The sequence below is a fragment of the Triticum aestivum genome, chromosome 5B (genome assembly GCF_018294505.1).
Source record: "Triticum aestivum cultivar Chinese Spring chromosome 5B, IWGSC CS RefSeq v2.1, whole genome shotgun sequence".
In the NCBI taxonomy this organism is placed as follows: Eukaryota; Viridiplantae; Streptophyta; class Magnoliopsida; order Poales; family Poaceae; genus Triticum; species Triticum aestivum.
The window spans coordinates 27,065,021-27,090,334 of record NC_057807.1 but is presented as its reverse complement, the minus strand read 5'-3'; the positions used below and the strand labels follow the sequence as shown (position 1 = coordinate 27,090,334).

At 43.8% G+C, this 25,314-nt stretch overlaps 1 pseudogene; it reads left to right on the top strand.

Moving 5' to 3' along the window:
* Positions 1-7,282: 7,282 nt before the first annotated feature.
* Positions 7,283-13,751, top strand: LOC123114587 (disease resistance protein Pik-2-like; annotated as a pseudogene).
* The last annotated feature ends 11,563 nt before the right edge of the window (positions 13,752-25,314 follow it).

The following is a 25,314-nucleotide window of genomic DNA, read 5'->3' as shown; positions in this document are numbered from 1 at the left end:
GCTGTAACGGGCCGAGCTGGAGCGAGCTTTGGGCCGAGCCAAAAAGCTCGCTCGTGCGTCCAGTCCTACCTAAAGCCAAGCAGTGGCTATTTGCTCTTATGGAAATTTTATCAGATGATCAGTTCGTACTAATTGCAGTCACGCTTTGGGCCATTTGGACAGCACGGCGGAAAGCTATCCATAAGCAGTTTTTCCAAACCCCTCAAGCCACCAATTCCTTCGTCAAGAATTTCATCTCAGAGCTCAGCATTCTATCAGATCACCAAGCCACTAGTGCTCCAAGAGGTGCAAGGCAGGCACCGAACGCTCGACCGAAGGCCCCTTCAAATGGTTTTGCTAAAGTCCACGTTGATGCTGCAGTACGAGCTGGCAGAGGAGGTTCAGCCTCCACGGTGTGCCGCGATCATTTGGGCAACTACTTGGGAAGTTCATCGCTGGTTATGGCAGGCTTGGAGGATCCTTTGATACTGGAAACTATAGCATGCAGAGAAGCTCTCAATCTGCAGAATTTGATGATTGCATCTGACTCAAAACAGACTATCTCTGATATTGGCAGAAGAAGCATGGGGAAGAATGGAGCAGTTGTACACGAAATAAACCATAGATCAGCTCTCTTTAATTATATTTTTACTTTTGAAGGTCGTGCATCCAATATAAAAGCACATAAATTAGCCAAGTTTTCTCTGAGTAGAGGGCCGGGGCGCCATGTTTGGTTGGGCCAATTCCATAACCCTGCTTGTATCCCACACACTGTGGTTTTTGCTGAATAAATCGGTTTTACCCCCTCAAATTTTATTTTTTCTGGCTACAAGTACAGTGTCGCTCTCTTACTCGTAGTAAACCACGCGAGAGCGACAGGGCTTTTATCAGCGACCCATCCGGCTGTTGGCACTTGTCTGTGCTAGCTTTATTGAATGGGTTTTTTCTTTGAGAATTATTGAATGGGCCAGCAACTTCCAGCGTAGCTGCCTTCCCTCGTTCGATCCCATCTTCTTCTTCCCGGGGCACCCTGCTGTCGCTACCACCCAAGTCCCAGCTTCCCTCTATATATACTAGTACTATCACTGTATACACGTACTGCGCCAACTTGATTATCCTTTGAACATCGTGAGAGCAACTAATGGTATCGTTGCTTAAGAGTTGTGAAAGCTAATGAAAAATTGGCAAGTTGGATGCAATATTTCTACTGCCGCATATTTTAAGCCCAAAGTCAGCTCACACCACAGTTATGAGTGTACGTTGGCTAGAGTAAAATAATACTGACCGTGACTTGTACTCCCTCCGTTCCTAAATATTCGTCTTTTAGAGATTTCAAATGGACTACCACATATGGATGTATATAAACATATTTTAGAGTGTAGATTCACTCATTTTATTCCGTATGTAGTCACTTGTTGAAATCTCTAGAAAGACAAATATTTAGGAACGGAGGGGGTAGTAGGAAGCAACGGCGCTGCATCTTGCGTCGAGGATGTGAGAGTGCACATCAGCATCCGTCACATGCATGCTTGCGTGAGGCACGGTGAGGCTGGCTGGCTTTCCACCCCGTCCAGAAACTGTCAACGCCCACGAGAGGCCGAACTTCTATTCCTCGGGGTTGCTTGCCAGCAAACGGTTCTTTACTAATAAGGTTCTCGGGCATCTTCATAATTTTCTAACGCACACTTGCAATCCGATGTTCCCACCACGTTCATTACAGGAGATGCGACTTTAGGTCACGAAGGTGGTTGGTTGCTTGTTTGTCGTTTTGCATGGGAAAAACTTTCGATCTATTAATGAACTTGGTAGTACAAAGAACACTAAAAGCAAAAATTACATTCAAATTTGTCGACCACCTAGCGACGACTATAAGCATTGAAGCGAGTCGAAGGTGTGCCGCCGTCATCGTTCCTCTCTTATCGGAGCCGGGCAAACCTTGTAGTAGTAAATAACTGGAAAGTCGTCGTACTAGGACCTTACAGGCCAAGCACACCAGAACAACAACCGTCACCGATGAAGAGAAGCGTAGATTGGAAGGATCCGACCAATAGACTCATGGCCACTGACGAATGAAGACTGGATCCAAGTGGATCCACCAAAAACAAGCACCAACCGAATCTTGCAAGATCCATTGGAGACAAACCTCCACGTCGCTCCAACGATGCAAGAAGCACCGCTAGAACGAGGGCTAGGAGGGGAGAGTCTTATTCCATCTATAGAGAGTCGTCGCCGCCGCCTCGTCTATCTAAATAAGACACAAACCCTAACAAAATTTAGAAAATTAGAAAACGAAGCTCTCTTATTGGCAAAGGCCATGATCCACCATGCCTCCATGGTCCTAATGCCACAGAGGGCGAGGCAGACTAACGGCGGCACTGACAGAAGGCACAGGAAACCTAGCGCTGGTGGTGGCTAGGAACGTTCCAAGCTGCGCCTAAGAGCAGCAACCATAGCATTGCAAGGTGGTTAGTTGCTACTCACCATAAAGTTGGTTACTCTTCCCTCGGTCCCGAATTACTTGTCAAGTAATTCCGGATGTAGGGAGTATTAATCTACTGTTACCAACAATAGTTGATTACTTCACGGTGATATGCTTTTCTTGCGAGAAAATTTTCAATCTATTCATTTTCACCATTGCAGTACAATTAACATCAGAAATAATAAAAATTGCATCCAGATCTGTAGACCACCTATTGACGACTACGAGCACTGAAGCGAGCCGAAGGCGCGCCGCCATCATCGCCTCTCCCTCGCCGAAGCCGGGCAAAACTTACTGTAGTAGACAGTCGAAAGTCGTCATGATAAGACCCCATGGATCAGCGCAGCAGAACGAAAATCGTCACCGATGAAGAGTAGCATAGATTGGAAGATTCAACTGAAGACACACGGACGCAGAAGAACTACGACTAGATCAAGCAAATCCACTGGAGACACACCTTGACACGCCCATCGACGATACTAGACACACCATCAGGACGGGGCTAGGCGGGGAGAATCTTATTTCATCTTCAGAGAGCCGCCACCGCCTCGTCTGCCTGAGCATGACACAAACCCTAACAAAATCAAAAAAACATCTAAAAATAGAGCCTTCCCGCCGGCAAGGACCGGGATCCACCGTATGGCCTAACGTTTCATGGTGACATGCTTGATTGGAGAGATATTCTTAAAACACAACAGTGGGCAATTCTTGGTTATGATGTCTGCCAATTGCAGCATGGTGGGAACATGTAAATATAAATTTTTCTGAGGGTGGCCTTTTTGCGAACGAAGTGGATGTCAAACTCGATGTGCTTCTATTGGCACGACGGGGATGAAAAATATTATGCGACATGTACACAACGGAAACATTGTCATAGTAGACCATGGTGGCACGAGGAATGCCGCCGTACAGGTCACGAAACAACCGGTGAAGTCAATAGTACATACTGCCGGCGTTGGCGACAACACAGTACATGTCATGGTAAATTTGCGACAATACACATTTGAGGGCAAACGTGTGAGAGACTAAGATGGCACACGAGGACAATTTACCTACGTTCAGGCCCTTGGATCAAGGCAATGCTCTATTTCCTACTCCCTCCGTCCGGAAATACTCATCGGATGAATGGATGTATCTAAATGTATTTTAGTTCTAGATACATTCGTTTTTATGCATTTTTTCGACAAGTATTTCCGGACGGAAGGAGTATTTGTCTGTATTGCTGAGCTAGTCTCGTATGAGAGCAAGGGTTTGTGTTACAAGGAGGTTGATTGTTAGATCGTCTAGGGCTGAAGCCTCAGACCGTCAGACGTCTTGCTATAATATTATGTGTATTGGGGGTACGTACCGGGCCTTATATAGGTGACCGACGCAGGGTTACAGGCCCCGAGTTGGTTGAAGTGTTGTCCTCCGTAGCGAGCCATGGTACGTAGGTTATTACATGCCTAATACATGACGATCCTTAGCCTAATTTGGCGACAATGCTACATGTACAAACAGTTTACAGGCTTTTACAGAGTGGGTTAGTCTTCATTGGCCAACATGTGAGCGGGACGGCCCATCCCCCTGAAAATAAAGGGGGGGGGGGGGGAGGTTTGTGATTGGTTGTTAGATGAAAAGAGTATGTAAAAGCATGTAAATCTTTGTATGTCTAGCATTTTTGCTAATTTGACGAGGAGTCTTCGTCTTGTCCCTCGGGCTGGTCGTTGGACATTGAGCAGCGGACTTGGGCTGCCCTACTATTGTTGGGCCTCTTCTATCCTCCGTAGCTATACCCGGCGGGGGTGGGGCACCTACACCATCAGTAGCACCCAAGTAGTTGGACATGACGATCCTTACTGCGGAGTTGGGAACTAGACCGTCACAAATTTGGCGTGTGCTATTCTGGAAGGGAGGGATTTGCTCAAGCAAGGCATTATACGGCAGGTTGGCAATGGGCAAGCAATGGATATTTGGGCTGATAATTGGATACCAAAGGAGATAACACCACGTCCGATCATGTCGCTAGTGGCCGACCCTCCAAGGTATGTGTCGGAGCTTCTAACCCTGACAACAGCATCATGAAACGAGGCTCTAGTCCGCACTGTTTTTCTCCCAATTGATGCCAACGCCATTTTAAAGATTCCTGTTTGCATTCTCAACATTCCAGACTTCTGGGCTTGGCATCCAAATAAGAAGGGTAATTCCAGTGTTAGTTCGGCATATAAATTCCTCCTGAAAACCAAGTTGCTCGGACTGCCAAGAAGTGGTTAATGATATTAACAGGGCGGGGACAGGAGGCCCCAACGCTGCTCTAGTACATGAAAAAATGAATCGTTGTAATAGTTTTAGTTCCTACTCTTTTATTCACGAACGTAGGAACCATAATTTCGAGGCTCATAATCTCGTCAAGTTTGCTTGTAACTTAGGCCTAGGTAGACATGTTTGGTTGGGCTATTCTCATGACCCAAACCTTGTACTTATGTCATTTGCTTTGAATGAATAAAGATGGCGAGATTTCTCAAAAAAAAAGTCAGTAGCACCCAAGCTCTTAAAGGTCTTGGATGGTGATATTCCTTTTACGTCTTTTTTACGGAAACACTAACGCCCACACGTGTGGGTGTTTGCATCTTGCCCATACGTGTGGATCCGCGTCCGTTTGTGGGTGCACAAATCTTGGCATGTTTGCAGTGCCACGTAGGACTGAGATGGTGTGTGGGCATTCACCCGGTCGCCCACACGCCCGTTTCATCACACAGAGGGGCTGGTGTGTGGGCATTCACCCGGTCGCCCACACGCCCGTTTCATCACACAGAGGGGCTGGTGTGTGGGCGTTTAGCAGTTTGCCCACATGCCAGTTTTCACTCACGCACAAGAGCTGGTGTGTGGGCATTTTCCATCTCGTTCACACGCCCGTCTCCTCGCCCACACCCAAGCTGCTAGTTGCCATGTGTTTTACAGTGTACATGGCAACTGCTCTAGTGTGCTTGTAAGCATATGACAATTTTTTTTACCCGAACATGTCAGTTGCCATGTGTTTTGCAGGGTACACAACAACTGCCTAGTGTGCACGTAAGCAGATGGCAACTCTCTTTTACCCGAGTTGCCATGTGTTTTTGCATGGTACATGGCAACTGCCCTAGCGTGCACGTAAGCAGATGACAATTCTTCCTTTTACATGGCAACTGCCCTAGCGTGTTTGTGAGCACATGACAACTCTCTCAACTGTCTGGTGTTAGTAGGTGGCAACTCGTAAAGTTTTGAAATCATTGCAACTGCAGTAGACCAGACCATACATGGCAACTGCGGGGACGCTGGTGACTGTCACGCGGGGCGTGCGGGACCATAAGGTAGGAGGCCTGACGTACGGCGTGTGGGCGTTATCTATTTTGCCCACACGCAGGCATGTGAGAGGAACCGCGAGGAAAAAAAGAGGCGTGTGGGCATTACTTGTTTTACCCGCACGTAGGCGTGTGGGCTGATCCTCTTAAACACCACACAAAATGTGTGAGCAGACCCCTTAATGCCCACACATGTGGGCGTTATCGGCGTCCCTTTTTTATATACGAAGTTCTGTTTTTGGGGGAGTACCTAGAACTCATTTAGATGAGATATAATTTGGTCTCATTCACTTTAGAAAAACAGATACAACCCGCATCAACACACACGCATCTTATAGCATCACATCCAATGGCTATAAAAGGTGAATGAGACCAAACTATATCTTATCTAGATGAGTTCTAGCAAAACTGCTTTTTGTGTGAATAAAATACTTTCATTATTTAAAAGGAGACCTCACAGTCAAGTTTACAAATTTCAACCACCTCCTCTGGTGCACACCGTATCCAAACAACAGTTTTTGGGAGCGTACGACCCATCTGAGCAAGTACATGGCTCGCTTTGTTCTGGTCACGTTTGATGGATGTGATTTTATGCTGCCTGCTAGCCAGTAGATGCCTGCCTTCATTCACCATTGCTGCCATCGGTAATCTGTCCAGAGAGGAACCACTAACCATATGCGCTGCAACAGCACAGTCCGTTTCCACGATGATACTCTCATAGCTCCGTTCAATAGCCAGGGAAACCCCTTCCGTGAGCGCTGCACCTTCTGCTTCGAGACCGCTTCTGCATCTCTGAATAAAGCGACATGAGGTAAAGATAATGGCACCTCTGAGGTAAAGATAATGATGACTGGATTAAGCTAGCGTGCCCAGTCAATTCGGTAGGTACGCTTGCCTTGGTAAGCTCAGAAGTACCTAAAATAAGATAGTCAGACATCATTGCATGAAAAAACCTCTGGTCTGCGTGGAAGACGATCTCAAAATTGTTCCGTTGTTTAACCTATAATTTCTGATGCCCTGGTCATGTGGGATTTTAACATGACGACTTTCTGACTGTCTACTACAAAGAGGTTTGCCCGGCGTTCGGCTTGCTCTAGTTTTGTAATTGTCGTTCGGTTGTCCATGTATTTGGTGGATCGCAACTTTTCTTACCTAATGTTTTCTGCTATTTTTGTTACCCTAGTCAGTACTGGAGTACAAATACAATGTATAAACGCAAAGCGGTGAGGAATCCAAACAGCCAGCCGCGAGTCTGATCAAAGTGAAATTTCCTTTGTTTGTCGCCACTTGATGCCAGACTGGCAATGATTTGTTAAGTTTGATCTGATCTGTTCAGAGCGCTGAAAGCATATGCGCCTTGGATGCTGAAGTTGACTACGGCAATTACTTAAACTAGCTGGTCGAACGCATCCGTTGTGAGCACATTCCATCCCCATCCTTTCGAAGGACCAAAGAGAGCGCACTCCATCACCATCCTTTGGGAAAACCAAGAGAGGCAGAACCCATGGAGAGCGGGGCACAGACCATTTTAATCAATGTTGGGCAGCTGGTCGGCCAGGAGTTCTGGCAACTCCGCGCCGTCGGCGGCGAGATAGCAGAGCTGAAGGAGGAGCTGGCCACCATGAACACCCTCCTACGCATGCAGTCTGAAACCAATGAAAGTGGCCTGTGCCACTTCGTCCGGGAGTGGATGAAGCAACTCCGGGAGCTCGCGTACGACGCCGAGGACTGCGTCGACCTCTACCTGTTTCGCATCAGGTGCCGGCAGGGCGACGGCTTCCTCGTCTGGTCCAAGCGCCTGCTTGCAACGCTTTTCCCTCGCCATCGCCTCGCCGGCGAGATCACGGCCCTCCGCCTCCGTGCTGTTTCCATCAGCGAGCGCCATGCTCGTTACGTCGTCAGCCTCGACTTGCTGGGCGGCGCTGCTTCTTCTGCCCCTGCCCCTTTGGAGGCAGTGGCAGCGTCAGCAAGTGCGCTCCACCTTAACAACAAGGACCCCAACCAGTTGGTCGGCATCAAGGCCCAGGCTGAGCAACTGGCCAACAAGGTGAAGGCCGGCGAAGGTGAGAGGCTCAAGGTGTTCTCCATCGTTGGGTTCGGAGGGCTCGGGAAGACCACCCTGGCCATGGAGGTGTGCCGGCTGCTGGAGACGGAGTTCCCACGCCAGGCCAAAGTGTCCGCGTCGCAGACATTTGGCAGTGGCAGCCAAGACATCGAAGGATTACTGAAGCGCCTGCTTCGGCAGATTATGCAGTTTCAGTCTGAGCCCGTTGCTAGCCAGCAATCCGAGCAAGCCTCGGAGGGCGCGCGCCTGCAGTGCGAGGAAACAACGGAACCGGATAAACTTAAGCGCGCGGCCGAGGCAGCCGCCAAGCTAGTGGAGCTTCTTGGTAAAATTGACCGCATGAATTTAGGCGAGCTACAAGGCATGCTCGAAAAGAGTCTCCGGAATAACAGGTACTGACAACACACCCGCGCACACACAATAATTATTACTCTGTCTGTAGTGATCTAAAACATCTTACTCGAAAGTATATCTTTTTATATAGAAAGTATTGTTTAATTCACGCGATCTAGTCAATTTATTCAAAAGTCCAACTTGATGAAGAAAGGCAGACAATACATTTCAATATTTCCTCCTCGTGCTTATACTTTTTTAGACTTTAGACGTGAGATCAATGTATGCAGCAAATTACTTTTTTATACGCGCGCGCGCACACACACTCTATTATTTCTAGCTAAATACTGATATGTGCTTACTCGAAAAAAATACATATATGTGCTATGGAATAAAATTGTCAAATAAAATAAATCAATCATGTTTAGCAAAACTCATGGCTTGGTCACGTATAGATGAGTTTATTTAAGTATTGTCCAAAACATTCATGATTTGTGACCATATTACAACATACAAGTTGTTGCTCCTGCTTACTCTAGCCACCAGGGAAAGTATTTGGTGCACCGGTGTTTGTGGTGCTACCGGTGCACCGGACGTCGTAGCGTGTTAAACAATGTTTCGAAAAATCTGAAAAGAAATAAAGCACATTGGCACAACATTGGTCTATGTTGTCGCAAAATTTCAAATCAAAATTCAAAACACTGGACGAGATAAAAAAACTGACAATTTTAGCATCAATCTGATAATGGGCCAAATTTAAAGCCCAACTTCTGTTGTGTACTATTTAATGTAGATTTTGTGATTTTTGTACCTTGAGAAATATTTCAAATTTTGAGTTGAATTTTTGCGACAACATAGACGGATGTTGTGTGAATGTGCTATATTTTCTTCCAAAAAATTTCGAACATTCGTGAATATGCTACGGGCATCCGGTGCACCGCTAGCACCACAAGCACCGGTGCACCATATACTTTCCCCTAGCCACCACTATGCACCCCTCTAGCTCTCTTTCAAAGGAAACGAACTATTCAAACAAGTCATATTTACTCAACCTTTTTACAAATAATATTTACTTAATTTATATACTTAAGTATTCGCTTTGATAGTTCCATTGTAAAACATGTCTCGAAGGAATGGATATTTGATAAAGAGATAAGTTTAATAGATTTATTTAAGAGTCATAATAAAATGATTATGTACTCCTGCGAGTCCATACTCCCACTCCTCATGTAACACATAGATGAGTCCATTATACATCCTTATCTTTTTTAATAGACTTCCCGAATAATTACTAGATTTTGTAAGTGAGTTCATGAAAAAAAAACATTCGAGTTCATGTATTTCATATTATTTGCCCATAAGCAGTTTTTCTGTAAATAAAAATATTAGATTGCATAAACTAAGGCTCCAGTGATATTTTTGGGAAAAATTTCTATCTATCCACCATCAATCATGGCAGTACAGAGTACAACGAAAGTAAAAAAAAATACATCTAAGTCTATAGATAGTAGATAGTAGTGAAATGCATGTCCACCATAACGTAATAAGTTGAAAAGTTAGATGTAGATCTAAATGATACTTTTAATGTGGCATGGAACGGAGGCACTACGAAGAAATTACGTGAGTTACGAAAGAAGCTTCAGACTCATATTGTTCATGGGTTGAGAGCGGGAGTTGAACTCTAGGAGTTCGAATACCCCCTTGTTCCTCAATAGCTCAGTTAACTGACAGGAAATTTAATGTAAGAATCCTACTTGGGGAGATTTTATTCATTCTTTAATGTAAGGATTTTAATGTAAGAAGAAAGAATTACCAGTCCAGTCCCACCCAGCCCCTACCCAACACGAATACATGAAAATTCCATTCGAAAAAATTGTTATGACTTGTATGGCTTAGAACATGTTGCCACTAATATGGCTGACACATCACCAATTTACGTTAAGTTGCTTAAACTTACTCAATATTTTTGGAAATTCCAATAATTCAAAAAAGAAGACAGAAAATGCATAATATTTTCAATATGATTTAAAAAAATAAATATTAGTAACTCATAACACTCTGGAAAACTGAAATTCTATATTTATTTTATTTTTCTGTTTTTTTTCTTTGTTGGTAAACAATCCAGGTTTCTTTTTTTATTGTCTTTACTTATGAAAAATCCAACTCATTTCTTCAAAATTTCCATTTTGCCTATGTATTTGTATTTTTATCAAGTTTTGATTGCTTGCCACATGTATGTGGTCTATATATTTGTATGATATCTGATACTTCCTGGTTCTCAATTAATTATAGAATTTAAATCTGTTGTAAAATTTGCCGCTTAGTATAAACATGACAATGACATGGCATACACATTCATGCCAAATTGGTCAACCAGTTCGAATGGTCAGTGCCCCTTCGAGGAACTAAATGTACTACACAATTGTCAAGGGCTAACTGACAAAAGTAACTTGGTCTGATAGTGAAGAGACCAAGTTTGAATATATGTTTTTTGTGGATAATGGACAGGCTTCGTTGTGTTGAAAGATGCATAGAGCTAACGTCTCTTATTTTTCATGAAGTTGAGAATATAGCAGAGAGCACACCCAATGATATGTCGCCTTACGTGATACTCCCTCCATCCCACAAGTATAAAGTTGAGTCACTTCTTTTGGGATCGAAGGAGTATGACGCAAACCACACCATTTCAAGCTGGTGGACATTTAGTTATCACTTGGTGACACAAAATTTAGGATGGATGCCACGCTGTGTATACAAAACTGGCTAACAGATGTCCACGCCACTAATAATACACCTAGTACACAATTTTCTCCTTTTGTAAAGTATATTACAACTGTTTCAGTACAACTTTTTTAGACGTACACTTAGGTTACCATGTAAAGGACTGTAACTGTTTCAAGAATTTTTTAATTGAATAAATGACTTAACTCAAATGGTATTACTCCCTCCGTACCATATTAATTGTTGTTGAAACGGATGTATCTAGACACATTTCAAAACTGGATAGATTTGTTTGAGAGACAATTAATAGAGACATAGGGAGTGGATAAAAAATGTTATATGCTAGCGAAATAAAACCAGATATAAATTAAAATTTTCTTGTAGACGGTGCTGAACAATGTTCAAAAGGAGAACAAAAGTCTTATAAAAATTCTATACATTTAATGCAATGAATTGCTATTTTATGTGGACAACACTTTCTAATCTTCCATATCTACGAGTGTAGATACCTCCTTTTGATTGATGATGTATGGAGCAAAGTAGCTTGGAATGCAATCTGGTCCATGTTACCAAGCAACGGTTTTAGCAGTAGAATCATTGTGACCACTCGGATAGATAGTGTGGCGAAAGCTTGCAGTACTACTGGTGATGATTACATCCATCATATGAAGGCCCTAGAAGAGAAAGAGTCCAATCAATTGTTCCTGAGCAAAGCATTTGGCTCAACAAATGAAGACTCTTGCCCGAATGATTTGAAAAATGCAATGAAAAAAATCTTAAAAAAATGTGGCGGCCTACCATTAGCCATTGTTAGCATTGCAAAGCTATTGGCAAGCTATACACATCCAGAAGGAAAGAAGATGTGGGAAATAGTTGGAAGATCAATTGGTTCACAGATGGAAAGCGACCCAACCCTCAAGGGGATGAGGCAGATACTCACACTTAGCTATGACCACCTACCCTATCACCTCAAGGGTTGCATGATGTACCTTAGCATTTTCCCAGAGGATTATGTGATATCCAAGGATCGGTTGTTGAAGAGATGGATCGCTGAAGGAATGATTCCTAAGAAGCGAGGGATGACCCAAATGGAGGTTGCAGAAGACTACTTCAATGAGCTACTAAGTAGAAGCATGATTGACCGAGGCACCGATATAGTCACCATGTACCATTGGAGGGAAGAGACGTGCCGAGTGCATGACATAATACTTGAGGTCCTTGTGTCTAAATCCCTAGAGTTCAACTTTGTTAGCTTAATAGGTGGGCAATATGAAGGGATGTTGTATGGTAGGATTCGCCGTCTCACCGTACATGGCGGAGAGGCACCCCAAGACTCTTCACCAAATAGAATGGCAGTGTACCCTGGTACAAGGAACGACATCAAGGAGATGACTCTGCAGCATGTCCGGTCACTGAGCATATTTGATCCAGAAGCGCACAGGCTGCTTGCTCGGCTAGGAGATTTTACCTTGCTAAGGGTACTTGATCTGGAAGACTGCAAAGGCCTAGAAGAAAAACATATGAGGCATATCTGCCAGATGTATCTTCTAAGGTTCTTGAGCTTGAAGGGTACAGCTATCAAAGTGATGCCATCGAGAATTGGTGATCTCGAGCATTTGCAGACCCTTGATGTACGTCAAACACAGCTGAAGTGTCTGCCTGCAAGAATTGGTGATCTCAAACATTTGCAGACCCTTGATGTACGTCAAACACAACTGGAGAGTCTGCCAGAAACAGTCACAAAGCTAGAGAAGCTGGAGTACCTGCTATTCTCCACCAAAGGCAATAATTGGTCTGGGTGGATGCTGCCCAAAGGGATCAGGAAAATGAAGGCACTACGCCATGTGAATAAAGCGGTTGTGATACACGACCCAAATGTTGCCAAGGAGATTGGTGAATTAGATCAATTGGAAGAGTTATGTATCTATGTTGATACAAGAGAGAATATCCACGAGGATGTTCCCATAGAGCTTGCCTGCTCCCTGAGCAAGATATACTCCCTCCAGTGGCTCGAGATTGGAAATTTTGCTTGCTATAAATGGCCTTTCCAACAGGCATTGCAATTTCTCCATGACGTACAGCAGCCACCACAGCTGCTCCGTTACCTTAGGATCTGCGGCTGCATTGAGAAATTGCCAGACTGGGTGGGGTCACTCATTAACCTTATTGAGTTGGACATATCATGGTCATACCTTCATGGTAAGCAATTATTCAGCGTCCTGTGTAAGTTGCCCAACCTACAGAGGCTGACCCTGGGGTCATACTTCATAAGAAAGAATCAAGATATGGTTGCATGCAATAGCCAGTCCTTTCCGGAGCTCAAGGAACTTACCCTGGGCTATTCTCCTGAAGTCCCCCCAAATTATATATTTGAGGAAGGGTGCATGCCAAAGCTGGAGACGCTTGTGCTGAATTTTGGTGACCAGGGGAAGACAATTGTTGGCATTGAGCACTTGACGAACCTTAGAGAGGTGCAGATCGATAATTGCATCAAAGATTCACTGGCTACTTCACTAGAAATTTTCAAGGTGGAGAATGAGAAGCGATCACATGTTCCTGGGTCTGAACAGATCAGAGTTATAGTGAGGTAGGAGTTATCACTCTGATTGAAGCATGTTCAACATAAGCTTGCAATAGAGGAGCTAAAGCTGGACTCCCATCCAACTCAGGTTAACTTGGTCCCTACATTGTTGGTGTGGTTGGTTCTTGTGGTGTAAGTCATGTAAAGCTAGTTTCGCTAGCTGTTTAATTCATGTTTATTATTTGTTCAAGCATTCGATTCCAATAAAGATGTACCAATTGGATTGCGATTGTGGTTCCTTGAAATTTCTCTGTAATTTCCAGATTCAATTCCTCTCCGGGCTCCAACCAAGTTTTTGATGTTTAATTCACATGGGAGGTTGCTTTAGTTGGTTCACAAATATTTGCAGGTAACTTTAGTTTGTATATATATGAAAATAGGTTGGTACTCCTAGGAGTACGTACTCCCATGCCATGTGTTGCTCCTAGCTTCCATGCATCATGTTTGTTGGCACGTTTAGCTGTTATAATAATTAACTAAAAATATAATAACCAGATAATATCCGCATGGGAAGACTGTTTGTTTGAAATTTTGTTAGCCCGTCCATGTTAATTAATAGGGATTCTCGCAACTCCCTTTAATTTTCTAGCATACAAATCAATTGTCGCACGTATTAGGGAAAGTTGAAGCTCTGGACAAGGCGATGGTTCCTACGGAGATCACGCCCTAGATTAACACAGGACCTTCAAGGACGACGTTGGCACCAGGCATGACGCCGGCGATGGTGCAGGCTACAATGATGGCCATGTCGATAGCAATAGCGATGGCGCGACGACAACGGCGATGAGATGCGCCTGCCTTCCCTTACTGGCGACGGCAACAAGAACGATGACTCTCAGCGTTGAGGTATCTAACTCAACGATGGCCATGTCACTCCCTGTACATATACAGCTCCCAGCGGTTTGCATACTCCCACTCCTTGGGATCCAATTGTCATGATGCACATTAATCTTGGACCCATCTCCGACTCTCCAAATCAACCCCTCCCGCAGCAGGTCACGCCCATGGAGTATACTCCTGAAAGTGAACGAGCCCCTCGAGGAGCACGTGGCCGACATGATGGAGTTATCTGGGAAGTATCTCACCTTGAGAACCCATGCACACAGTGAGAGCGGATATTGCAAGGTCCTCCATGCCTGCTTTGCTAGGAGAGCTTGATTGAAAGCTTCCGGGTCTCGAAAGCTGAGACCACCATCTCGTTTTGCTGCACACATCTTCTCCCATGATATCCAGTGCTCCTTTTTATCACCATTCGTTGCACCCCACCAGAATTTTGACGAGATCGAAGTCAGGTTCCGGCACATTTTCTTTGTGAGATGAAAACAACTCATGGTGTAAGTAGGTGTGGCTTGGAGGGTAGATTTGACTAGTACCTCTCGTGCAGCCTTAGAAAGTCCTTGACCCTTCAAACCATTTACTTTTCCTTTCAAACACTCACTAACATATTTGAATGTCCCTTCTTTGGACCTATCAACTAGTGTTGGGAGGCCCAAATATCTTTCGCTGAGTGCTTCATTATCCACGCCCAAAATATTTTTTAGTTGTACCTTTGCATTCTCTTGACTCCCTTTGCCAAAAAATATTGCCGACTTCTGCAGATTAATGCGTTGCCCGAATGCTTCCTCATATTTCCTAAGAATCTCTTTCAAGGCCAGCATGTTTTCAGTGGATCCCTCAAGGAAAACAATACTGCCGTCTGCAAACAGGAGGTGTGTAACATGGGGGCTAGTGCTCCCGAAAGAAACTCCCTTGATCCACTTTTCCTCTTGTGCCTTCCTTAACAGAGCAGAAAAGCCCTCAACACAGAACAAAAAAAGGTACGGCGATAACGGGTCCCCTGCCTTAGTCCACGGGATGGAATCAAGCCTCTAGAAAGTCCTCCATTTAGCTTTACCGAGAACCTTGCTGTAGTCACACACCGCCTGATCATGGAAATCCATTCTGTAGCGAACCCCACTCATGTCACCATCTGTTGCAGTGCTTCTTCCTCTTCCTGTTGCGAACTCCATCTCATCCTCATCTGTAGTCCACTCGACCCTATTGTAGGCCTTCATCATATCTAGCTTGACCGTGCACAAGTGCTTCTTCCTCTTCCTGTTACGAATAGCATGCACACACTCATATGCCACAAGGACATTGTCAGTGATTAAACGACTGGGTACAAAAGCACTTTGTTCCTTGGAAATAAGGACAGGAAGAAAACACTTTAACCTATTCGCCAAGACCTTCATGGCAATTTTACAAAGAACATTACATAGGCTGATCGGTCTGAATTGTGTAAGCAACTCAGGTGAGTTAACTTTAGGAATCATGACAATGACCGTCTCATTAAAAGCCTCGGGAGCTGCCTCCCCGTATAAGAAATCCTTAATAGCCCTGCACACATCATCCTTTACTAGAGACCAGTGTCTTTGGTAAAAAAAAAGTGCAGGTAATCCGTCCGGCCCCGGCGCCTTAGTAGGCCCCATCTGAAACAAAGCCCTTTCAATTTCATCATCTGTAATAGTTGTTGTTAGTCTCTCGTTCATTTGCGTTGTAACAGAAGGTACTATGTTGTCCAACAGCTCATTAACTCCAGCCGACCCCTCTGAAGTGAATAGTTGTTCATAAAAGGCCGCAGCCATTTCCCTCATTTCTTCATCCACCGTGCACTTTGTAGCATCCTCTCGCTTGAGCGCTCGGACTGTATTCTTCCTCTTCCTATGCGAGGTCCTGTTCTGAAAATACTTGGTGTTTTGATCCCTCGCCTTCAACCAGTCCACTCGTGAACGCTGCCTATATAAAATTTCTTCTCTGGTATATATTTCTCGCAGCTGTTCTTCAGTCTCTCGGGCCACCAACGAGGAACCCGTGACCACAACCCTTTTCTTCGCATCCACCAGTTGGTTATTTAACTTGGATATCTGATGCCTGATGGATTCGAAGACTTCTCTTGCCCACCGCTGCATGCTACCCGAGACACAGCCCAGCCTTTGCATGCATGCACATATTCCATGGTCTCCCACGTCTGAGGCTTGCCATGCATCAGCTACCATCTGGTTGTATTGTTCGTGTCTAGTCCATGCTTCCTCAAACCGAAAAGGGATGTCTCCCCGCTGTTTCTGGCGTGGAGACGTCTCCATCGCCCTAATCACAAGAGCCTGATGGTCAGACTCTTCGGTCATCACATGCTCAACTGTAGTCTCCGGAAAGAGATCGAGAAAAGCTTCATCGCAAGTGGCTCTATCCAAACGAACTTGTATGTTATTCTCCGCATCCCTCTTGTTGTCCCACGTGTAAGGGTAGCCTGAGAACCCCAGATCAACCAGGCCACAGTCGGCCAAGCATTCTCTAAAATCTTCCATTTGTGCAAAACTTCTTCTGTTGCCTCCTAGTTGATCGTTCTGAAACAGAACTTCATTGAAGTCGCCCGCACACAGCCACGGCAAATTGTCCTGTGCTCGCAGGTAAGGTATCGCATCCCATGATTTCTTGCGCCACTAGGTATTGGGCTCCCCATAGAAACCGGTGAATCTACAGGTTTTCCCATCCCAGACCACTTCAGCATCCACAAAATATTGGCACCAAGGCCTAACCTTTACTTGCACAGTATCCCTCCACCAAAGGGCCAAACCATCACTTTTCCCATTACAGTTTACCGCCATCCCCGATCTGAACCCCAAACTCCACTTGATTTTCTCCATCGCCCTGTCTTTCTTTTTTTGTCACTTAGGAACACCACCGTTGGGTTGTATGACCGTAACAGGCCTGCCCGTCGGTAGGTGGCACCCCCGTGTGCTGCTTTCTAATACGCGAACGATTGTGCAAGAGTGATCCGTCGCGCTAGAGAACTTAGCTTGCCTACAATCATCCGCACGGGAGAAGTTTATGGGGGAACGTTCCCCCTGATTTAAAATACAAGTAGGATGTTAGAATAAATCCGAGGCATACCGTTGATCATCCGAGGACCAAGCAATCACACGAGGCACGACACCGAGATTTGTTAACGAGGTTCACCGATATGGCTACATCCTCGGGGCTTGACTACGGGCGCTCCTCCCCGTGACACCGTCACAATACCGCACACCAGCCACCCGGGCGCCGGCACACGCCGCCGGCTCCCCCTTGTGCGCCTGTGCTATTTTGCTGGCATAGGTTACATCGTGTGTCTACCCCCACTATAAATGAGAGGCCTAGGATATAACTGTCCTACTAGGACACGACTCAACATCCTATGTAAACACAATACAACTCATAGTCCAACTGTAACCTACCTTGTACACTATATTCGACACAACTCCAACAAACTCCACCTTGGCGAATATACTCCACCACCCTGGATTTGTCCATGCGTCAAACTTCCATGTACATTGGACTTGATCTTATCCCATGAGTACCGCTGCTACTCCAAAGACTCCATGCGACTCCACCTGCAACTTGTAGTCCCTTTTTTTCTTGACCACAGTCAACACTCGAGCGAAATTAAATTCCACATCACTCTAGTCTGCGCTCCCAACTTCCAGAGTATCAGTCCAACGCCATCACACACCGATCACAGACCTGCGTGAAAGTGAACAACTCACATATTGGGTGTCACACATAAGAGTTACACGAACTCAACATCACCGCTCCTTTCTTGACCGTCTGTCTGAAACTTGAAAGAATTTCACCGTTGCTTATAGTCATCCCGAGTCAAATTCGCAGTTGTCTCACCACATGTATGACCACTAGAGCTCTGGCCCGTCTCCATGTCCCGTGCTAACCGCACGCCTCGCCGCCATTACCGCGTCGAGCCTCCGCTCTCCCGGTCGAGTCTCAAGGGTCACGAACCCACACCACTCAACCCCCACTGCAGAGTACCACCGATCATCACCGACCGATGACGAGTTTTACGCTTCCATCAGACCACTGGGCTCTAGTCTAAACTGCGTGTCCTTCGCTTTTCCCCGTTGAATAGGCTTCGATTCTCTGGATCCTTACACCGTAGCCCCTCAATCCAGCTCCACCTTCAACATGACTCCATGGTAGATGATCAGTCCACCCCGCGTCCCGTCGACTTCAAGCTCACATGCGTATGCCATCTTGAATCAACCCCACGCCATAGTCTTGTCGAAACCACACAAGCCCTCGGGGCCTGCACCACGTGTTTCCACGCCCAGAAGTCGGTCACCATCGGCATCACGCTCCTACGTCGTCTTCGCCGATCCCACCACCGTCTTCTATACCAACCGACTTGCGTCGATACGTCAGACTAGCCTTGTCCGACCAAGCCGATCTTATCCGGCTGCACGACACGCTCCAGACTCCTCAAGCCTTGACCCAACGCCATCCATACACAAAAGTGTACCAACAAAAGAAAACCAAAGCAAAATCCCTCACAGCCTTTCCGTGTGAACACCACACGTATATAGCTTCTGGACTTATCTTCTTTCTTTCTTCTTGATAGCGTCCTGGTCTTGACTAGTCTTTGTGTCAAATTTTTTCCCAAACAAATCCTGAATCAGCTTTTTCCATCAGCTCTGCACGCTCCGGCACCATGCAATCTCACACCACAGTCCACGTCCCATGCCCAACGTGACGTCCGTCACGCGACGAAGCCCACCCAGCCGTGCCCTCGAATCGTACTGCTCCATGGGCCTTAGCCTCAGCCCAGCTCGGACAGCCTAGGTCGCCTTGGGCCGTCCTACTGGACCGTGTCGCTGCTGCTGCAACTCGCGTGCGCCGCCTGACGCTCGCCCGATCGATCGCAGATCCGATCGCCGTACGTCCTGCCTGCCGCGTGCCGCCGCCGTACGTGCTGCTGCTTGACTACAGATGCTTCCGATTGCTATTCTTTCTCGGTCCCATCCAGCCGCAAACCGACAACTTCCAGAGAAAACCTCAAACCGATCCATGTAAACTTCGATAATGAATTCTCACCGCCGTCTTTGCACACTGATTTTGACACGATCCACCTCTAGATCAACGATCCACCGAATAACCTAGCTCATGATACCACTTGTTAAAATAAATCCGAGGCATACCGTTGATCATCCGAGGACCAAGCAATCACACGAGGCACGACACCGAGATTTGTTAACGAGGTTCACCGACATGGCTACATCCCCGGGGCTTGACTACGGGCGCTCCTCCCCGTGACACCGTCACAATATCGCACACCGGCCACCCGGGCGCCGGCACACGCCGCCGGCTCCCCCTTGCGCGCCTGTGCTATTTTGCTGGCATAGGTTACATCGTGTGTCTACCCCCACTATAAATAAGAGGCCTAGGATATAACTGTCCTACTAGGATACGACTCAACATCCTATGTAAACACAATACAACTCATAGACCAACTGTAACTAACTTGTACACTATATTCGATACAACTCTAACATAGGACGTGAAAAATGTGCTGGAACTTGCAGTCTGGTGAGGCGAGGATATAATATTAAACGACAATTGAGATTTCTTCTAATCCCAAAGTTTCGTGAGCGGCCGGCCATCTGCATTATTTAGCCGTGGAGTGGACACGCATTGGCAGGCCAGAGTTGTTGGCTATAACTTTGCGAACTTTGTAACATGGTGGAAGAGCTGTTGGCTATGCATGCATGCATGCATGCATTATGCTGGAAGAAAGCGATGACGGACAAGCCGCCAATCAAGAAACCAATCGTCCGGTCACATACATTCTTTTTAGAAAAAGTCTAAAACAAACCTTCAACTTGTAGACGAAAGCTAAATTAAACCCTGAACTTTGAATCCCTGAAATTAGCACATCAAATTCTCTGATCCCGGTCTATTTTAAACCTTAAGCACGTTTCCAAACAAGGATTGTTGATTAAACCCGGGATAGTTGGTTGCTGCGCTGGACGCTACTGGGCCGGCCCACCAGGCATGTGACACGCAGCTTAATAAAAATAAGCTGAAAAAAAGAGAGACAGCTAGGATTCGTACCTGTGACCTGCCGTTGCTTAATTAGTCTTGCTAACCACTCTAACAGATGGCTCCTGTTGTTAAGCTAAAAGCGCGGAATTGTTAATAACCACATAACGCAACATCCGAACATTCTATGGATATTTTGGAATTATGAACCTTTTTGAAAAACACAACTAAAATTTGAAAACGTGAACCATCTTTTTTATATCTCCAAAGATTTCTTATGTGAAACACTTACCGAAAAAGCCAAACAATTTTTTAAACCTTAGCAAAATTTAAAAGTGCAAACACTTTCTAACTTTTCAAAAAATGGGAACATATTTTCAAAAACAAATCAATTGCAATTTTTTGGCAAATATGTTCCCGTTTGTTAAAAAGTTAGAAAGTGTTCGCACTTTTAAATTTTGTTCAGGTTTCAAAAATTGTAATTTTTTCAAAAAAAATGTTCATCTTTTTCAAAGAGTGTTCGTAATTCAAAAAATGTTTGCCAAAAAATTGTCGTAATTACAAGAATTGTTCAATTTTTTGCAAAAGAATGTTTCGGCTTTTATTTTACCTTTTGCTTTTAAGAATATGTGTATGTGAAAATTGTTGACAATTTTCAGGGTAATGTTTCAAAACAAATAAAACAAAACTTCAAGTCTGCACCAAGAGCCACTGGTTAGACTGGCTAGCGGCCTGAGATCAAAATCATCAGGTCTCACGTTCGATTCCACGTGAGCCTATTTTTTTCGGGTATTTTTTTAGATGCGCGCTATAATAATAAAGAAAAACGTGATTCGCTTCCACGTGAGATCAAAACCATCAGGTCTCACGTTCGATTCCACGTGAGCCTATAGTAAGGTTTTGTAAGCACTTTTAGTCGTACAATTAGCACTAGTGTGAATCCAACACATAGTATCATTAATATCAGCATTAATAACAGAATATTTAAAACATTATTTTTGAAAGTATCATCAAAGTAAACACTAATCTTGCCGTCATCCAAACTTTAGAATTAGGTTTCGAAAGACCACTAATAATGCTAGGGCAAGGCCCATTCAAATTGGGTTTTAGGTGATCATAAATATTATCCCAGTCTTTGCACCAAGGGTCATTCTAAATGGAAGAGTTACCTTTAGCAATCTGCATTCTACAAGAACTAATTATATCAGGAAGAATTTAAGAAAAGAGGCCCAAAAAGCATATTTAGGAGTGTAAAGAGATTGGGTTTCCATATGGAAGAATTATGAACATATTTAGCCTAACAGAAGTCCAAACGTAACCCTAATCGTACACAATATTCGTCACAAACTCAACAAAACTGATGAATATTTATATTTCCATGACATGGAAATTTATGTGGGACGCCACATTAGTACTTCTATACAAAACCGCCTCACAGAAGTCCAAACGTAACCCTAATCATACACAATATTCGTCACAAACTCAACAAAACTGATGAATATTTATATTTCCATGACATGGAAATTTATGTGGGACGCCACATTAGTACTTCTATACAAAACGGCCTAACAGAAGTCCAAACGTAACCCTAATCGTACACAATATTCGTCACCAACTCAACAAAACTGATGAATATTTTTATTTCCATGACACGGAAATTTATGTGGGATGCCACATTAGTACTTCTATACAAAACCGCCTAACAGAAGTCCACGCCGCTAATGAAAGTATCATGTACATGCACTAATACAAAGCCGATCTTGGAGTCGGTTCATGTGGTTGGTTTTCATAAAAAAATAATGTAAACCGACACTTGCTAGTAGCTGCACCCAGTCGGTTAATAAAACGAAAACCATGTTCAATACTCATTCATTCAATTAAGATGTCTATACCGTCTAGGGTAAAAACTTGTTGGCTGCCTTTTTTTGGCGGATAATTGGTTTTATGGCCCTACTTGGGTCACACTCGGCTGTTTTATCCCTAGTTTCCGAAATCACTCATTTCCGCTAAAATCACATTGCTCGTCTTATGCTTTTGCCCTTTGACCGCTTGACTGTCACTTTAAAACCTTCATAAGAAATTCATACTAACTCAGAAAAGCGCAAATCAGATATCAAAATGTTTAAAAAACATCAAGTATATGTGCATGTCATTTGTATTCATGAAAAAATTGTTGGAAAATCCCATCTCAGTTTGAACTCATATGATCTCAGTGTGAACAGTAAAATATATTAAAAAATGGAAAAAAAATCTAAAAATCCTAAAACCTTTTGGTAGCAAACATTGACTGATGTTTTGAGTGCTCACTAGTAGAAAAGAGGGCTTTGGTCCAGGCCGGGTTAGCCCATTAGTCCCGATTCAGTCCAGAACCGGGACTAATGGGGGCATTAGTCCCGATTCGTGAGCCCAGGGGCCACGTGGGCCATTTGTTCCGGTTCGTCTGGACCTTTTAGTCCCGGTTGGTGCCACGAACCGGGACTAAAGGGTGCGATGCCCATTAGTATCGGTTCGTGGCACCAACCGGTACTAAAGGTTAGACCTTTAGTCCCGGTTCGAGCCACCAACCGGTACTAATGGGGTTTGAGGCATTAGTACCGGTTCATGGCACGAACCGGTACTAAAGGTCCCATTTTCAAACTCTACCCCCCCCCCTCCCGGTGGATCGCCTTTTCAGTTTTAAAAAAATAAAAGAAAATGATGAAAATGTCAAAAAAATAAAAGAAAATAAGTTTCCCATGTGATATGTGGTTTAGTTGTTGGGAAATTTGCAAATGTGAATTTCGACTTTATTTGCAAAATCTCTCTAGAATTTAGTAAAATGGGCATAACTTTTGCATACTAACTCGGATGAAAAAGTTTTTTATATGAAAAGTTACATCCAAATTTAATCGGGGGAACCCCGTTAAACATTTTCAAAATCCTCAAAAACCTAACAGAAAAAAGTTACAGGGCTTTTAAGATCTGGAGGCAAAAAAATTCATCAAATTTCAGTTTTTTTTTCAATTTTTGTTAAATCTGGTCAAACTATGGTCAAACTACTTATTCAAGAAGTATTAGTGTTACTAAATAATTATTTAAGAATATTAGTGTTACTAAATAATTATTTCAGTTTTTTTGAATTTTGGTCAAATCTGGTCAAACTATGGTCAAATTGTGGTCAAACAATGGTCAAACTAATTATTTAAGAAATATTAGTGTTACTAAATATTAGTGTTATTTTTTAGAACAATAGTTTCAAACTCAAACAATGAAATGTGTGACTTCATGCTCAAGCTAAATTCTTGAGGTTAATAGGATTGACATCTTACTATTGTCAGGAAAACAACAAGTGCATACTTGGAAACGAGGGAGAATAGAACCCGAAAGTTAAGCATGCTCAGGCTGGAGTAGTGAGAGGATGGGTGACCGTCCGGGAAGTTAGATGATTTGGAATGATGAGGGGTGATTAGAGATGAGAGGTTAAAATAAATCAGAAATTCCTTTAGTACCGGTTGGTGTTACCAACCGGGACTAAAGGTGGACCTCCAGGGAGCGGCCACGTGGAGAGCCTTTAGTCCCGGTTCGTGTAAGAATCGGGACTAAAGGGGGAGGCTTTAGTAACGACCCTTTAGTTCCGGTTCCAGAACCGGGACTAAAGGCCCTTATGAACCGGGACTAAAAGCCTTTTTTCTACTAGTGGCTTGCCAAGTTTCATAAAGGAATGACATTCGTAGAAGTCGTGGCAAAAAAAAGATGCTCCAAAACAAAAGCATTTTGGAGTGCTAATTTTGTTTTTTTAACATGACTTCCATGAATGTCATTCCCTGAGGAAACATTGCAAGCACTCAAGTAGACTGACAATGTTTGCCAGAAAAAAACAGTATTTTTTGAATTTTGTTTCAAGTTTTCCTGATTTTACTCTTCATGCCGAGATCATATGAGCTCAAACTGAGATGGGGACTTTCCAACACTTTTTTCATGAATGCAAATGACATGCACATATAGGTGAAGTTTTTCTAAAAAATTTAACATCTTATTTGCAACTTTTAAAAAGATCAAAAGGAGTTAAAATTGACAAAACTTTTGCTAAATGGGGTTATCCGCGTGAAAAGCTATTAAATGTGGTAATTAGTGTAAAAAAATATCAAGTAGAGATAAAATTGGAATTTACCGAGTAATTCATAACTACATGATGATCCTATAAAATAAATCATACTCCCTCCTTACCATCATTTAATGTGTCTAACCATTGCCCCAAAATCTTAAGAACTAAGGCGTGTCCGCTCTAATTGATAAGCTTTTCGCTAGACCTAGCCCATCTATTACGGAGGAGATCGTCGCCTCTTGTAACCATGCGGCTATGAAATGATCATAGGCAAAACAGTCGACCGTACCTGATTATTGTGCCAAAAGGTTAAACCTTCAGGAAAGATAGTATGTATTTTCGGTTTCACTTATTATATTATTACTCTCAATTTTCATGTTTCATTCAACAAAATCTCATTACAACTAATTCCAAGAGCAACATGCGGGGTATCACATAGTTGCAAAAATGTTTAAATCAAATGGTATTATTGGACAATCTTTTATTGTTATATATTAGCCAAAAGAAATTAGATATAATATATTTCGTTCTTTTGTAGATAGTGGTGGATAGTGTTCAAAACAGAGTTTAAATGAGCTTTCAATAATAATATATACATTTCGATGCAATGCATTGCTATTTTTTGCGGACAACTCTTTCTAATTCTTGCATATCTATGAGTGTAGATACCTCATTTTGATCGATGATGTATGGAGCAAAGCAGCCTGGGATGCAATACGGTCCAAGTTACCAAGCAACAAAAAGGGTAGCCGAATGATTGTGACGACTCGGATTGATTCTGTGGCCAAAGCATGCAGTAATACTTCTGACTATTGCATTCATTATATGAAGGCCCTAGGTAAGATAGAGTCCAAGCAGTTGTTCTTGAGCAAAGCATTTGGCTCAATGACTGACGACTCTTGCCCGTCG